Source organism: Planococcus citri, chromosome 5, assembly GCF_950023065.1.
Source record: "Planococcus citri chromosome 5, ihPlaCitr1.1, whole genome shotgun sequence".
Taxonomy (NCBI): Eukaryota; Metazoa; Arthropoda; class Insecta; order Hemiptera; family Pseudococcidae; genus Planococcus; species Planococcus citri.
In genome coordinates, this window is record NC_088681.1 from 1,992,867 (window position 1) to 2,006,152 (window position 13,286).

Sequence of the window (13,286 nt, forward strand, 5' to 3'; positions counted from 1 at the left end):
GGGGGGGTGCAATTACTCCTATTGTCATATGTGAGGGCGCATACGGAAAGGGTCCTTATGACCAAAAAAAAAAAAAAAAAGTTCTCTAAAATTGTTGTAGGAACCCTTTACAGAGTTCCTACAACAATTTCAGAGAACTTTTTTTTTTTTTTTTTGGTCGAATTGTCCCTTTCCGTATGCGCTCTCACATATGCCGGACTATTGGAGCAGTCTTGAGGATGCATGAAAAATCTTGCATCCCAAGACAATACCACCTATAGTAAAAGGCCTGAGCGCTGTTTTGTGACGTCATCACTACTGGTGGTACTTACGCATCTAACATATCATAATACACTATAGAATTGAATGAAAAATCCCCTCAAACGAATTAAATCCTGCGAAAATTTTATTTTTCATATTTTATTTACATGAATAATGAATTCATGATCACGTAGGAATGATTTAAATGAAAAACTAGACAGCTAAGCAAAGCTTAGCTGCAAAGTGTGCGTAGCTAGCTGCCTTTTCTACAGCTATAACCGTTATTACATCTAGGTAGTGCATCAGTGAATCAACCATGTCACAGTGATGAGAATTTTTGAAACTCTCACTGCTTCAAAATAATAATTGTTTTTCAGTGTTTTCATATTTTCCAAATTACAATAGGTATTTCAGAATAATTTATAAGCTTGTATTGCTTCTAAATTAAGAAATTTCTAGTTGTTTTTCATAGTTTGCATTGTTTTAAAATTTACAAAATTTCAAATCGATTTCCCGAATTTCCCATCGCTACAATTTCATAAAGTTTTCAATAAATTTTCAGAATTTTGCATTGCTGCTGAGTTAGGAAATTTGCAATCAATTTTTAGAATTCACATTGCCTCTAAATAGTCAAATTTTGAATAATTTTTCAGAATTCTTATTGTCTTTAAATTAAAAAATTTCAAATTCAATTTTCAAGTTCATATTGTCCACAAATTGTAAAACGTTTACTCAATTTTTGGAATTCACATTGCCTCCAATTTTTCAGAATTCTCATCTTCTTCATAAATATTACAATACTTATTTCATATAATTTTCAAGTTCACATTATCTGCAACTTACAGAACTTTTAATCAATTTTTGGAATTCTCAGCGTCTCTCTATATACAAATTTTCATATTATTTTTTTTAGAATTTCCATTGTCTTCAAATTTATAAATTTTCAAACCAATTTTCAGAACTTGCTTTTTATTCTAAATTAAGAATTAAATCTTATAAAATACCTATGTTGAGAATTTGCATTGCCTATTACACGAAAAAAATATGGGTAATTTTTACAAAAAAATTCAACTAAATACTCACAATTAAGTACCAGATCCCATTCAATAATTTTTACTGTAATCGTATAGTAAAACTTATCATTTTAATAAATTTTGCTATAGGTACCAATAGTAAAAATATTTTGTTTTAATAATTTTTACTAAATCATGATAATAAAAATTACATGTTTCAATATTGTACAAAAATTAGTTTAATTTCTCATTTTGAAGTAATTTTTAAATTATAAGTAAAAAGTTAAAAATTATTCATGTCAAGGTAATTCTTACTTTATACTTATGGTTATAGGTAGACAAAAAATTAATGAAATGAATTTTTAGTTAGCAAATGATATCATAATTCATAACTCAGTTTCAGCATTATTTTTGCCCCATTACTATGTACTAGTACTACATAGTAACTCCAAAGCATTTACCTATCCAATTTTCCTACGAAAAATCCGTCACCTACCTACTTACCTCACGGGGATTCGAACCTGGGTCCCTAAATTTCCTATTCCTACCTACATGCCCTAACCACTCAGCCAGAACTTTGCTACGAGGGTTAGGGCATTAAAATAATATATTTGTTTGGTAAAGGCCCCACCAAACCACGCCCACTTGGAATTTACAGCTAACAGACTGGGGGTGTAACAGGGTACAATAAACCACAGCTGGTGATGGAATAGACTGGGGGTATAGCAGGGTACAATGAGCGGCAGGTGTTCTACAAGTCCCCTTTTCCCTTTTTTAGGATTTAATGCATTAAAATAATGAACTAAAATTGCAATTACTCAGCAATTACCCATCCAAATTGAATGAAAATTAATCTATTCCCTCCGCCTTAATGATTCTCAAATGGTGTCCAATAGGTACAAAAAACGGTTGGATAGCTTAAGAGAACATTCAGTTCCAAAAAAATTTCATTTCTCAAAGCGAAACCAATAGTGTGCTACGCACACTAAAAAATGAAGAAATTAGGTTATAAACAACACTGTTTTTCAACATTAAAGATGAAAGTTACACATAAACTTGACAAAATTATACCTTTTGGCGGATATTACAACACTCACTGGTGAAATATAATGAAATAATCGTCGAATCTTGTCAAAATCCCACTAAAATCAGCTAATTGGTTTGAGATGTTGATGGTTTCTTGATTCTTAATTAGATATCCATTCACCATTGTAGTTGGATGGTTGTATTCGCAATGCAGATTCAAAATGTATTGTAGATTAGATTATATGGTTCACTATTCATTTCACTGCGATGTTATTACAGTATTTCCAGTAAAAGACAGGCACTAGTACACATCAGTTTTCATTTTTATTCACTTCACAAGATATCTACACATCCAAATCACACAACAGTCACAACACAAACAGATCCCAGATCGCGAAAAATTCATTTTTGTACAAAAATAAAGTAATCCAATACCACCAATAGTTGAAAACAACAATATTCCATCACTGTACCACATTTTAGAACGAATTTAATTAATTAGTCATCATTTTAATAACTTTTTCAACGAAAGTTTTACTCAATTTCATGAATTCGCCATTTAAACATAAGTAGGTACGTTAAAATTCAAATGGTAAACACAATGGAGTCATCTACTAGTGGTGACGTCAGAGCTGATAAGGATTCAGCGCTCAGGCCTTCTACTATAGGTGGTATTGCCCAAGATCCATCTTAAGGGTTGGCAACACTGTTCCAGTCACTAAATTCACACCAAAAACAACATAACAAACAAACACATCCAAAATCCATATCCCAAATCACTCCTCATGTCCACACATTCGCCAAAGGTGCCTCCCTGTGAGCATCATGGCAGCAAATTCCACCTCCAGCACCCCCAAACGATTCCATTTCGCCACACACCACCAAAAAGGTAACTTGGTACTAGGTAGAACCAACCGAGGCAATTGGAAAACTCAATCAGCTCGTTTAGACGTTGTATACTTATTATTAATTAGACGAGACGTTTAACACTCGTGAAAATTTCACGTTTTAATCACACATAGTATATCGTTGCTATAACGACTAAGTGGTATTTCTTTCAAATTCGAAGTAGAGGTACTTACACTTTTACACCATACACCATACACCATAGGGAACGTAGGTAGGTACGTAGAGAGGTAGACGACTGTTGTTTAAGCGGTTATTAAAACTTACCATCTACGTCTAGAGTTTTTCGCAGAAAGAAAAAAAAAGGAAACCCTCTTCTCTAGCACTACACAACGTACGAGTAAAGTTTTCTTAATAAGTTCACCAACCTTTTTCTTCTTATTCTTTGCCTGCGATGCAAGTTAATAATTAAAAACTTCTTCGAGTAGTTCTTAACTTGAGCGCGAAAGACAGAATCTTCATGTAAATTAGCTATTTCCAGACGGCTTTAAATATTTATTAACCGTGCATCGTCGTTCGTCGTATACCTAGTGTTTTTTACGCTTCATTCATTTCGCGTTAAAATCTTTGCAACGATTGGGGCTCAAGGGTGCTTTCTAAACGATACACATCGACACTTATAGATTCAACATGTTTTGCAGACATTTTTCTATGGAATACGAGTAAGTACAAACAATAAGGGATGTTCGAGCATTCTACAGAACGTTACAGAATGTAGGTACACTGGTACAGAAAACGTAACAAATTAGGGTTTTGGACCGCTCACCATAGACTTCAGACTGCTGTAATAAATTCTTTACGTTTTCTGTAAATTGCTGAGGAGAGCTCGAACCCCTTCAAAACCTTCTGGTCGAAGAAAAGCTGCCTTGAAATCAGAATTTGATACCGAATTGACGAACGAAGAAGCTGCTCTTGATCTCGAACAGCTTATGTTATTGATGATCAACCTTCGATTGAAGTTCACCACTGGATGATGATTGATGATGCATTGATCTAACTTGCATACTACATATTTGACGAATAAAACAAAACATAACTAGATTAGGTACTCTAAATATTCAACTCACCGGAAACTTCTGTATCTGCCTGATCAAAGATGCAGCTGCGTAGGAGCTCAACGATCAAATCGAATAGATGAAGCTACAGCTCACACCTCCGATTCGAAGCATACAATATCGAATACAAACGCGAAACTTCACTTCACAATATCAGCTATTTTACTCAAATAACACATTTTTACTTCATGTAGAAACTACAGTGCCTACAGAAGTATACCCATACCCGATATGAGCAAAGAAAAGCTACATCTTGAAACTACTCCACTGACACCGAACACCGAACACAATGGAGTAGGTAGTTTAGTTATTAAATTAAACACTTACACTTCACAAATAATTAACTACGAATTATTTTATACTACGATTTCAGCACAGAAAGCTTCTACGAAGTACGAATAAACCGAAATACGAAGATTTAAGCATCTCGCCATCGGATATGATGACCGGTGGCGGTAGATATCCGATACTCGAATTCGAAATCTTTCGTATCGCGAACACAAATCATCGAATACACGAGCGAAACACATTAATTAATCACTAATTAAGTTATTATACCGAACTACCGAAGAAAATTCACCGAACTTACCGAAATATTATCTTCGACAGCCGCGAAAACTGTGGCATTATTTTACTAGTTACTACTAGACTTGTAATCGAAAGTTCTAGAAGCTTCCATAGAACCTGTTTTTTGATCACTCGCGCATTTTTGAAATGATGGCAATAACGAACGAGTTTGCGAACGAATCGGTCAATTACCTTGCCTATCGCTAATACGATGTAAAGTTTCAAGATTGGAAATTTTGATTCTTTTCATAGTGAACGAAAGAACGATGAGTTGAATTTTTTTTTTCTTAGGAATTCGGACTTCCACGTTCCCCAGAGGGCGATACCGTCGCGCATTCTGATTGGCTGTTGATATTTCTGTGCTCTGGTTGTTTACATTTCAAAACGGGACTTTTTATCACAAACTTCGGCGATTTCATTCTCGTATTAATTTTCAACGATATTTCATTAATTTCGTAAATTTCGTGGTGTTTTTTTTAGTGTTTTTGATTAATATATGACTTCTAGTATAGTGTTGGGCAAATTCGCGAATATTCTTTTTTTGCTTGCGCATGCGCAAGAATATGCGCAGATTCTTGCGCATATTCCGCAGATTCGTTTCAAAAAATTAGAACATTATTGCTTAGTTTAGAGATAATCGGAAACTTTCCAAATTTCCATTGAAAAGGTTTCAAATTATTAAGGAAAATTGGAAATTTATAAAGAAAAGTTGATGTAAAACTTGTAAATTGTGGAAAATTGAAGAAAAATCTTCAATTTTTTTGAAAAAAGTCATGATTTTTATTTTTTTGAGAGAATATTCTCCAAGCATTTGAGAATATTCGCGAATATTCGCGAATATTCTCAGATTATGCGCATTGAGAATATTCTCAGGCCAACACTATTCTAGTATCGTTATATGTTGTGAATAATGAATATTACCTCGAGTTACAGTGTTTTAGTGAGCTTAGAAGGATGAAACAAAGTTGCACGATTAAATGAATTTAAAGTTCTTTGCAAGTGTTATTTTAATTCACCACAACATTTACTCGATAGCACGATCGCAAAGCAATTCTCTATGCGTAAATTTAGTTTTATTCAATGTGAAATAATGAAAATATAACATCGAATTTGAAATCGCCGAAGTTTGTGATAAAAAGTCCCGTTTTGATAAGCACCTAAGAGCACAGAATATCACTGACCAATCACGTACCACGAATGCTAGCGCGCTCTGGGGAACGTGGAGGTCCGAATTGGCAGTGTTGCGCTGGTCAGAAATCAAAATTTTTAAATTTAATTTCTAATTTTCTTGTTTAATTAATTAACGATATTTTTCTGTATTTTATCGAACTTTCACCGCAGAATCCCGTTTTATTTACTTCATTAATTACAGTTTGTGATGCAATGAACTGTTTTTACTTTTTTAAATTCTTTTTTTGTGCGTCATTTGCATTTCAGACATTTGTTTTGTGATTACGGTCACACTGTTTATAAATTAACATAATTATTTTGAATTTTTTATGTTGAAAATTTGAAATAATTAAATTTAAAAAAGACAATCACTCAAGGTTTGATAATTATCATCACTTCATAATTTAAATTTTTATAAGTAGAACTTATGTAGTTTCATTTTTAATTTCTTATCATTTTAATAAGAATAAAAATAAACATGATGGATGATTGAATGATGATGATTTGATTTGATTTATTCATTAGGTATTCTTATTAATTACGTATTATAAATTATTTTACATTATGATACGATCGATTTTATACTATTCTTTCAGAAATCAACGTCACTATCATCGAAATTTGATTAGAAGGTACGCAGAAAGGAAGCGATGATAATCAGTACCAGTACCTAAACGTTTATTTTAATTAAAAAGTTGTGCGATGAAATACGAAGGTAACTCTAGCTCGTATTTACCTATAGAAGCATGGAACATTAATTCGAATTTCCAATATTAATTAAAATTGCACCAGAACTGAATGTCGAATCAAATTCAAGTCAATCGATTCCAACGTAGGCAATAAAATGAGTCGGTTCATCTTTACAGCAAATCCAATAAGTACCTACTCGATTATTAAACTACTGTGATATTGTTCATTTAGGTACTCATAGTGTACGAAACAACATAGGAGAATCAATTCACCATTTTATGTGGGCATAGACTGACAGACAGATGGGCTATTCGTATTCATAATATTTACAAATTACAATAACAACTCATCTTTTTTCACTCGCACATCATATCTCGATTATTTCTGAATCCTTTCGTTAATTCGATTACAACCAATATAATCATCATTCAATTCACCTTTTTACGATGAAAGGTGCTTTAGGTGAAATTCTAAACGTCGAATAAAACACGTACCTTTATACCTAGGTGTTTCTACCTTTTGCCTCACCTATCTCGAAGGCTAAAACACGCAAACGCTATCTCTAAATCATAAGAGTAGAAAGGTAGATACCTGTATAATGATTCATTAAGAAACTATACTTACAGAGATAAGTAAGTATAATTTGAGGAAAATTTCCACACAATATTTACTTATTGTTATAGGTATGCTATAGAATAACACCTAATCCACGAGTTTACGAGTATAATTCGCATCAGTATTCATTTTATATTCTCGCCCTAGCGTTTTTAATTTCATTGAATTATAGGTACGTATAAACTTAATCGTAATAGGAATTCGCAGAAGGGAGTGTTGTAATTCGAGCTGTAACACGCGACGCAACATTAGCGGTAATAATTTCGTGATTTTATACAACAAAATAAATTACAAACTATCTGTTTATAACGACAGAGCGTATACTTATAGTTTGAAAATGTGTAAATATTCATGCAGCAGTTAATAAAGGGTTTGTTTTTCACCATCGGGCATTTTCACTCGGTCAGCAGTTTAATTATGTTTGTGTAGAAATGAAACGTTTCGGCGAAAATGCTTTTATTAACGATTTAATTTAGTTTTTATACGGCGAATTATATTAAGTATAAACCTACCCTCGTTGTCGAGACAATACGTATATATAGTAATAATGTGCTTACATAATGTACAGTATTGTAAAAGGATTCTCAGTCAGAGAGTAATTCTTTTCACAACACAATGGAAAAAAACACACAACGAAGACAGAGCAATTGAATGGAGAGAGAAAAAAAAAAGGATCAGGCAGCGTTTTCCAATTGTTCAATATTCATCGCAGCCTGATAAATTGTATTTTGTTTGCATAAGGCTGAAATATTGCAATGTACATAAAAAGAAAGTGTCGAAGATAGGATAGAACGAAGGCAGGATGATTTTTCGGATCATGTCAATATTTGCTCTGAAGATGACAGCAAACAATAATAGCGAAGATATTATAAAAGGGGGCGAAAACGTCAAGGGTACTTTAAAAGAACGGAAACTTCTCGAGGGATTCTCAAGATTTTTTCGTACGCGTCGTTGAATTTAAAACGAGAGATACGTTTCGATAGAAACCATGTTAGAAGTTTTTGTTTACACCGAAAGTTATAGGTACCTATTGTGAGGACGTGTCAATTTTTTTCTTTAAACATTTGCTAGGTACCTACCTGTATTTGTGACATCGTAATATATTACGCAGGTATACGAGGTGACATCTGTATGGAAAAGTATACCGACAAATACGTCAACCAATTGTAGGGCAATTGAGTACTGAAATTAACACGATAAGATCAGAGAGAGGCTAGGAAAAGTTTTCATCTAGAAAATTGACATACAAATAAGCAGGTAATATGATCTCAGAAATTTAAAATTTTATAAAAGAAAATGAGCGAAATTATTCAATTTTTTTCGTGACAGAATTATTAACCGAAAATTAATTAAATGAATCGACTCGTTCGCGAACCAGTCACTTGTACGAATAAATTCGTTCGCGAATGATTCACTAAGAGGACATGCAGGCAGGTCATTGACCTCATAAGCCCAGACTGCTGCTCATTGAAAGCTAGAAAGTATGGTCAATGACCTCAAGAAAACATACAGACATGTCAATCACCTCATGAGGATATGCTGGCGGGTCAATGACCTTATGAGCCAAGACAGTCGACCTTGATCAATACCTCCAGAGGACATACAGGCAGACAAGCGACATTGAAACGGTAGACAGATGGGCCAATGACCTTTAGAGGTCAGTCAGGTGGACAGAAGACCTCGGAAAGCCGAGTCAACGACCTTAGAAGGGGAGACCGAAAGATAGATAAAGAGAGAGACAACTCTGGAAAGCTAAACAGACGTGTCAATGACCTCATGAGCCCAGGCAGCCAACCTTTAAAAGCCAGAAAAACAGATCAATCACCGCCAGAGGACATACAGGCAGACAAGCGATCTTGAGATGATAGACATCCAAACAGACAGGTAAATGATCTTGAGAGGTCATAATACAGGCATATGTATGACCTTGGAAAGCCAGACAGACACACAGACAACCTCGAGAAACCTGACATGAGTTTGAAAGACTGGGCAGAAAGAATTTTGTGGGAAGCCAGGGATACGGATGGCCTTAAGAGGCCAGATAGGCAGACATACGACCTTGAGAAGCCAGACAGAAGGGTCAATGACCTCATGAGACCGGATAGAGAGAAAGACAAGTCAGTGACTCAAAGATGCAAAACAGACTGGCAAATGACCTTAGGAAGACAGGCAGACGAGTCAATGACCTTAAGCTGTCAGACAGGCAGACAGACGACCTTGGACCGCCAGACAAACATGCAGACAACCTGACAGGCAGACATACTGCCTTGAGAAGCCAGACAGAAGGGTCAATGACCTCATGAGACCGGACAGACAGACAAATGAATGACCCAAAGATGCAAAACAGACTAGCAAATGACCTTAGGATGCCAGGCAGACCAGTCAATGACCTTAAGCTGTCAGGCAGGCAGACATACGACCTTGGACAGCCAGACAAGCATGCAGACAACCTAAATAGGGCAGATAGACACCCACAAGAGGCTGAGCAGGTAGGTCAGTGACCATGAACAATTTTCAAGAGCATATCTAATCTGATTTCACAATATTTTGTCTAACCTTTGAAAAACTAAATAAATAAATTATTCCGTTCGCGAATGATTTATCTAGAAATCGATGAATTTGTTCAATGTTCAATCACAAATTATTCGTGAATGATTTTGGAGGCGGGGGGAGGGGAGGATACTGAAATGTACTGCCAAACACGAATGAAAGAATCTCAATATGGTACTTTTGAATAATAATATGGAGCTTAGTGTTCTTTACAGGAAATATACCATTGGAATGGTGTTTCACGAGAAGCACCAATCACCATTGAAGGTTAGCTGAATTGTGCTTCGATTGACTGAATCATTGGAGCTAATCATCCTTTGCTTGGGTACCAACCGAATGACACAGTCAAAACGTGATCTGTGTGACACATCCTCTGTTACAAATGTTCGATTTACGTTCCAGTAATCCTTTTTTCTGATCAGTAGTCCAAAAATGACAGTGCAATGGAAATCTTTCGGAACATCTGGTTTAATCAACGATAAAAGATTTTCAAAAGAGCTTGACATTTCAGATTTGTTTCCAAATTTGAATTTTGTCTGGAAAAGGTCTAGGGCTGTATCCAGTTTCTCTTCATTATTCTCACGAATAGCACGTTTTGATGTCCAAAGTATTATTTTGGTTTCAAATAAATCCCGCATATCTTTATTAGGAATCATAAACAAACCAGATGGTGCATATGACAAATATCCCAAAGCTGCAAAGACAGATACTAAATTTTCCTTATTTTCCATCGCACTGTCATAACCGACTTCGGGGTTAGGCACATTCACTTCGTATTGTTTAGTAAACAGGCGCTGGATAAGTTCTTGATAATCATCTGACATGAACAATCGAGTTAGAAAGTCACTCTCATGACATGGGTTCGAGGCTTTCGCACAGCTTGCAGACCAACAGCTTTGCAATTTCTTTGCTTCCAGGGAGAGTCGAGTACTCAGAGGGATGTAGATACGATTCTTGTGGAAGAAGTAACCATTGGACCACTCTCGCATATCATTAAGTGCAAATGGTAAGTCAGAATTTTTTTCCAACAGTGTTGTAATTTCAGTTTCAGTAAAACCAAAATGTGCACTAAAATCTGAATAAAAAACGCTATATTGGATACAAAAATCCATACCAGATGATACATCATATGATCTTGGCAACTGCAGTACCCCAGTTGCAACACCCCTGAATACATCCAGAAATCCTACAGAGAATGTAGTGTCGAACAAACGATCCAAAAATTGTACAGTAGCATCGAAATACTTCTTTTTATGCACCATTTGGAGCAGTGGGAAATCAAAGTCATCTATTAAAACTACCGCAGGTTCCCGGAAGTGTGTTCTCAACAAGGAACTTAATATGCACAGACTGTTTTCAAGTAAACCACCGGGAGCAGGCGTTTTTGAAGAAATGTTAAGTAGTTCGAGGCACATATCTGGGTGAAATGTAGATTCGCAGGAAGGAGTTAAGAATCGGACATATTTCTTTCGTTCGATTAACGCTTGTATTTGGGTAGCAAAGTTATCGAGGAACTGATCAAATGAGTTAGCCCCGTTTGCAAAAGAAACATATATCACTGGATGGTTTCCTATGTGTGCCATTGCTCTTTTATCTTGGCTTATTTTCAATGGTTGGGTCAACGAATAACTTTGGTTATCCGGTAATGTAATATTAGAATTGCCTTCGAAGTACGATCGGTATAAATCTCGTTTGTAATGATCAATTTCACCGTACTCATCGTGTGGTATATCGAAAAATAATTGGACCATCTTCATATTAAAAGTTTTACCCCAACCGCAAGGACGAGTGATCACTGTTACCGTCCACGAGTCTCCCTTCATCAACTCAGCGATAAACATGGACTTGTCAACAAATAGTTCATTATGTTCGAGCAAAGTTTTCTCAAAATTATTGTCACAATATTGGTTTAGAAAAAATCTTCGAGGGGATGAAATTTTTATATTCTGATTTGTAACGTCTTTTTTGTTGTTGGTACATGGCAATGGATCGTCGAGAGACGATATATGTTCATCAATCTTTTTAGGGAGAGGGACTGTATTCTCAGATCTGGAGCTCTAAATCAGAAAGAACAGAAAAGGTAATTGGTAAATTATTAAGGATCAGAAATTAATGGCACAGATTCTCCAATCACTAATCTGAACCTAATCTCAACTCACAAAAACTTGGGCACAGAACGTTTAAAGTTTTTCAAGGAGCAATTCAAATTTTATTAGTCTTTCAATTGAATTAGCTAAATACTCGTTGGCACAGAGTGCACAGAAATAACAAGTCCCCCCTCCAAAAAAAGTTTTGTGTTGAATATTTCAGTTGGTCGCAGTGAATAACTAATGATAATAAAACATGATTGGTTGTTGGATTGGGGTGATTACAGTCCACCAATCATATGCATCTATTTCACGTTGCCAACCAGTATTTCTGACAAAATTTTTTTTTGTTGTACTCGTTATTTCTGTGCACCCTGTAAGCAAGAAAATAGGTAGGCAGTTAGATTGATTGGTACTAAAAACTAATGATCTTACGTTTGATGATGAAACCGTTGACAAAGGAATACCATGGTAGGTCATTAGCAAAGGGAGGAAAATTATGTTTCCTTTCATGATGAACATGCCTGCAATAAAAAGAAAACAATGCCCATGCAAATCGAAACAATACAATTCTCCTCTTTTACATTTCACATGGCCTGGCAAGAAAAAATTACCGAATGAAAAAAGTTTATAAATGAAAAAATGCATTTGAAGTTGTCAAAAAAATTAACATGGTGAAATTGGGCATATTTGAAAAATTCCCAGCTTTCTAGTCCATGTTTTAAAAATGAAAAGGCATATTTTTCTATTCAACAATGATATGTTTTTACATCAACACAACTGCATGAAATGATGAAGTGAAATCGTATAAGATTATTTCTGCTTACCTACTTAATTCATCATCAGTTATCAAAGTTGATTAAATTAGAAAGTCCCTTATCTACTTTGAATTCGAAGAACATTTTGAAATTTTCAATTTCATAGGTACTGATACTTATTACTTGAAGTGGCCCGATTGTTCATTGAAGTGTACCACATAATTCAAAGAACAATTTGGCTCCTGTCCACATTGCAGATTATAAGATAAGGGGTTAAATACGATGCACAGGAAAAATATTAACAATTTCTGATAAGTAGATACCTAGCACTTTTTTTTTGTAAACAGAATTTAGTATGAAGATATTTGTAATGATAAACAGAAGTTTACGAATACCAAGTACTAGCTGTGAACACGTCCAAGGGATGGAGATTTCATGCTACATATACATAGGTAAAAGACTGACTCAAGAGGACAGACAGGTAGACAGACAAGTGGACAGACAACCGTGGGAAGCTAGAAAGGCGGGTCAATGACCTCAAGGGACCATACATGCAGGTCAATGGCCTCATGAGCTCAGACAACCGATCTTTGAAAGCTATCAAATCGG

At 35.1% G+C, this 13,286-nt stretch overlaps 1 long non-coding RNA gene across 1 annotated transcript in view; it reads right to left on the reverse strand.

The window, feature by feature from the left end:
* Nucleotides 1–5,004, reverse strand: part of LOC135846576 (uncharacterized) — a 213,184-nt gene extending 208,180 nt beyond the window's left edge. The window contains exon 1 of the long non-coding RNA XR_010558982.1: nucleotides 4,253–5,004. This is a non-coding gene — a long non-coding RNA (uncharacterized LOC135846576). The remainder of the gene's footprint in view (nucleotides 1–4,252) is intronic.
* Nucleotides 5,005–13,286: the final 8,282 nt, after the last annotated feature.